This window comes from Pyrus communis, chromosome 7 (assembly GCF_963583255.1).
Source record: "Pyrus communis chromosome 7, drPyrComm1.1, whole genome shotgun sequence".
NCBI lineage: Eukaryota > Viridiplantae > Streptophyta > Magnoliopsida > Rosales > Rosaceae > Pyrus > Pyrus communis.
In genome coordinates this window covers 10,207,840-10,213,610 of record NC_084809.1, presented here as the reverse complement: position 1 = coordinate 10,213,610, position 5,771 = coordinate 10,207,840, and positions in this window count along the sequence as shown.

Below are 5,771 nucleotides of genomic sequence, written 5' to 3'. Positions count from 1 at the left end.
TTTTCACATATTCACAATTATGAATATAAAATTCATATATTTAAATTTTCAGGGTTTTACAATCAACCCCCGTTAAAATAAATCTCGTCCCCGAGATTTCAATCATTGAATAGCGAAAAAGAATTAGAATTGTTTCCACCATTCCTTTAATGGTGAAAGATATCATAATCTCAATCTTACGACTTTATTTAAGCTCCAAAATAAGCATTCAATGAATAATAACTGTGATTCTCACTCACACTCTCTAATTCTTAGCCACATTAATTGGCAAAATAAGTATAAAAAATTCTAAGCATGCGCATTGGCAAAATAAATATCCACATTAAGCCAAAATTTCTCATGGCCTTCATTGACTATACACAGCCTTTACCACAATTCTTCTTCTAAATTTTTTATTTATTTTTAGTTTTTTTAACCACCATCACTGACGATACCAACATAAAAAAAAAATACTCAATATTGGCAGCATACATATTATAAATTTCCAACCATAACTATTTTCAGCCAATTTAATATCAAAATTCAAAGTCATCCATTAGTAACCTAGTAGAATCTCAAATTTTCAAGCCAAAGCTTTATAATTGACAAACCGAATATTAAAAATTTCAACCAAATTCATTCACTGGTTAATGGAAAGAAGATTAACGCCAAATTCGCAACACCACTAACATAAATTCTCATTCTATGATTCCTTTCATTTTCGCAATTAACTAAATTGCCCATGGTAAAAATTTAAAGCCTTTTAAATCTTTCTTTCGATCGCTTTTCTTTTTAATTTACTTCAAGGTGCAGCCACAAATATAATAAATGAGTGACTCACTCTTTCAGAATGCCATTCACATTTCATCAATTAAAAGAGAAAATTGAAATATGTAACACTCTATTGGCCAACAAAACTAAAACTTATTTATCCTATACCCACGAGAATACGTGTTCGTCATCAGTTTAGTGCACCATAACCAATCCAACAATGACAATTCATAACGGTGGTAACCAAACTAATCAAAATTGTAATTACAACTTCCCCCAACAATTATGTGCATCAAAAGTAAAAACTCAACTGGATAACGTTTATATTAAACAAACCCAAAATCTCATTCCATGCTTTTATTTATGACACCCATAATTCGATATATAAAGAATATCCATGGTCTTTCCACCATTGCAAATTATAATAACCAAAGCATAACCTCGGTTTAGGATTTCATTCTCATTTGATGAATCCTAATACGAAATCCTAGTCACATTATTTGGAAGTTTACATCATACTTATTTAAAAATGTCACTTACCATTACTTTTGACAACACCACTATCAAATATTTTGGTCATAAACAATATTGGCAAAATCAAATGTCAAGTTTCAAACCATGACTATCGTGGCTAACAAAATATCAAAATTTTCACGCCAATTCGTTAATGGCAAACCAAACCAAACAAATTTGTACTTATAAACTTTTCCTGTCAATTCTTTTCATCAAACGTAAAAACTTAGCTATAGAATCATTTATATCAAATGAACTCAAATTTCATTCCACAATTTCATTCATGTCCACTGTAACATCCCACATCGCCCAGGGGTGTGGATGATGTAAGCCTTATATGTATATTCTCATCTCTACCTAGCACGAGGCCTTTTGGGAGCTTACTGGCTTCGGGTTCCGTAGGAACTCCAAAGTTAAGCAAGTTCACATGAGAGCAATCCCAGGATGGGTGACCTACTGGGAAGTTCTCGTGTGAGTTCCCAAAAACAAAACCGTGAGGGCGTGGCCGAGGCCTAAAGCGGACAATATTGTGCTACGGTGGAGTCGAGCCAGGGATGTGGTAGGGGCCCGGGCCAGGATATGACAATTTGGTATCAGAGCCTAACCCTGACCGTGGTGTGCTGACGAGGACGTCGGGCCTTTAAGGGGGTGGATTGTAGCATCCCACATCGCCCAGGGGTATGGATCCTGTAAGCCTTATATGTATATTCCTATCTCTATCTAGCACGAGGCCTTTTGGGAGTTCACTGGCTTCGGGTTCCGTAGGAACTCCGAAGTTAAGTGAGTTCACGCGAAAGTAATCCCAGGATGGGTGACCCACCGGGAAGTTCTCGTGTGAGTTCCCAGAAACAAAATCGTGAGGACGTGGTCGAGGCCCAAAGTAGACAATATCGTGCTACGGTGGAGTGGAGCCCAAGATGTGGTAGGGGCCCGGGCCGAGATGTGACATCCACCCAGCATTTCCTTTTTATCTTCATCAGTGACTAGTAGGCTAGAAAAGATTGTAATATACCTAGCCAATACACATCAAACTTTCTTCTTCTTCTTTTTTTTTCCCTTCTCGCAGCACACACACAAGGAGCTTTTTTCCGGAACACTGGGTCTTTGTGCCCATTCATTTTCCACATCCACGGGTCATTTTGCCCAATTCACATCCACGGGTCATTTTGCCCAATTCACATTCACAGGTCATTTTCGCCCAATTTCACATCCACCCTTATATCCACAAGCCTTTTCGCCCAATTCACATATCCACCCTTGTATCCACGGGTCTTTTTGCCCAATTTAATTTCTCAAGTGCCAGGTATAATACAAATTCTCCATCTACTTATCACCACCTCAAAATCACCTTAACATTCAACATTTTCATAATGCATAGCATAATATCGATTCAATTCAAGATAAATCCAAAACTTTAATCAAATGCTCACCCTCAAAGCTATACCATGAATACGATATTTTAAAATTTTCCTACTCCCATTCAATTCAATTCAAAGCATCATAACTCACAATATATGCATTATAAATATAAATCACAATTCCCATTAACGAAACTTTCATATTTACCAAGGAAATTGCACCACAATCATAATACAATTTATATATGTATTTCACATATAAAACATGAATGCCACTTTATTCCTGAAAATATGAATTAATGCAACCACAATGCATGTCATAATTCACACCAACAAGACTCACGAATAGTGCATCTCCTAGAGTAGGATGATTTGCTCTGATACCATTTGTAATGCCCCGGGCCCGAAAATATATATTTTGGGAAATAGTTTCAATGATAGGCCCAATTTCAATTTACATATACAAAACATAAGTTTTCCTTTAATACTAAAATTCCAAACTCCTTACTTAGTTCAATTTCTCAATCAAAGCTTTATCTCGTTTATTTAATCTCACTTATTGTATGGCTGCATCTAACGTCTCGTTAGACTGCCTACGTACCCTAAACAAGGATCAAGCCATTTGTAGTTCACATTTCCAAAAATTCAAACCAAATCCAAATATATTCCTTTAATCCAACCTATACCACAATTGTATTAATATTCAAACCACAACAGTTAGGTCTCAAAAGCATAATTAGAATAACAAAATTCGCATAAAAACGCAATGTCGGCTCCCTGGATATGCGCCGCCGCGGATAGCGATCGGCAGCCCCTGCTTGCTGGAAAAATTCAACTGTTTCTAAAAATTCTCAAAAATTACAGAAATGAAGATCTCAAAGAGTAGAGCAAACTTTATACCTGTGGCTAAGTCCAATTTGGCCTAGAAAGACTCCAATTTGCCTCAAACCTGCCGAAAACCCTATAAATGGGTGACTTCGATCCTTCATCTCAGGTGTTCCGCCACCCCTCTAGTTGTTTGGGCTTTGTTTCTGACATCTAGGGGAGGGTTTTAGTGGAGGAAATTGTATAAAATCATTTCACAATATATGGATTTTGGGCAAAGTCTTCCGCGGCACTCATTAGGATTTTTGTACCAAAAAACCATTAAATTCCCTCAAATTTTTGGTGGAACTAGAAGAGAGAGGGCCAAGGTGATGATTGGAAGTGGTTTATAGGTCCAATTCGTCGAAACATTTGATGAAAAACGACGAGGAACCGCCGGCTTGTACAGTCGGGTCACATGAGTCAGACTCCCGATCCCCCAAGTCTCTTTCTCTCCTTTCTCCTCCTAGTTCTCTCTCCCATTGGTCACCTTCCCTACATTCCTTCCTCCTTTTCCTCCTTTCTATTCTTTTCTTTTAATCACAACCATCCATCATTTATTTTTTTTTTCTTCAATCACAGCCACACACGTGGCACAATTCATGGTTCCAGATTTCTGGAGCCTTCTAAATGGAAATAAAATTACCAAAATAGCCCTGATTTTATACGTCAATAACTCTTTCATTATAATTCCGTTTCACAAACGGTTTGCGTCTACGTGTTCGTGAGTTTAAGCCCTACTCAAAATATAAATTGTGACCTAAAAAGGTCTACGAATTTTAAATAGTTAATATCCAAACTTTAAACCTCGTAAGCAGTTTTATTTAAAACTGAACTCAAATAAATTAATATAAATTCCCGAAAAATAATATAAACTCTCAATACCACGAATACATATATTATAATACTTCCCATAACAAAACTTTACAATTTTCCCAATTCTATTTTTGTGACCGTACATCGATTTAATTTCGATTTTCTTCACATATTCACAATTATGAATATAAAATTCATATTTAAATTTTCAGGATATTACAATATTCGTCACTTTTGTGGTCGGAGGAAGACATCTCAAAGTCTCTGCAAAAAGCACGAATGAAAAATATTTAGAGGGCAGCTCAAAAAAAAAAGGAAGAGAATATATGAATATATATACATACATACATACATACATATATATATATATATATGTGTGTGTGTGTGTGTGTGTGTATGTACATACATATATATATATATATATATATATATGGGGAAGCATGGCCCGAAGGCCTCAGGACCCTACATATGCGGCCCAAGCCACACGGCCCAGCAAAAGGGGAGGCTCACGCCTCTACCCTTTCTCCTTCTTCACCCGCCAAGGCTTCCAGCAAGGCCCAAGGCCTCACGGCCCATTCAACCTGCAGGGCAGATCCGGCCCTAGCCGGTCTCTCTCTCTCCCTCACTGCGCCTCAGCCCAGGTCCGCGCCAAGCAGCTCCAAGGGACCGGCCCAAGCCGACCCTTCCGCATCACAGCAGCCCACGGCTGCTATGCCATGTGTCACTCACACCATCTTGGCCCCCGACGAGCCAATTTTTCAAGCCCCAAGGCTCCCCAATAATTCAAGAAGAAGAAAATTCAAAATTTTCTCACCTTGGTGCGGTACGAGGAAGAAGAACAACAACGAGAGATGACTCTTTGCAAGGGCAAGAAAAGAAGAACGCTAGGGGAGGGGAAATAAAAATTTCCTCTGGCTTCTGTTTCTTGTTGGAATAATGATTGTTCTCCAGATTTATTAATCCCCTGCTTAAGGTGGAATTAAATAGGTATTGGGGGCAATTATTTTCCTCTTCCTAGAAGAAGTCTATCTCCAAATCAAGGAAGAAGATGAAGTTCAAATTGGGTAACAACTCTACAAACCCAAGAAGCTTAGGATTTCTACACCTATTACCCTTTCCATGTGTGTAGCACAATAGATGTGCGGGCATTTGTGGAGCCTAAAATAATATCAAAAATTCAAGAGGTGACACGTGGACCTTTATTCAATAAATACAAGATTGCCCTCAATAAATGGGCAGGTTTCTCAGATACTCTCACACACAGCTCACACCCCTGGAGGCCTCAGCAGCTGAACACAACTGCCCACAGCTCACCTGCCCATGGCAAGGAATTAAAGATAAGGATTAATTACCCAAATCCTATCTTTAATACATTCCTAATTGAAGATTGATTCCAATCAAGTAAGTAATCCTAATTTAAATCAATTAGGAATAATTAATCCATTATCTCAAGATATTATCTCCTATTAA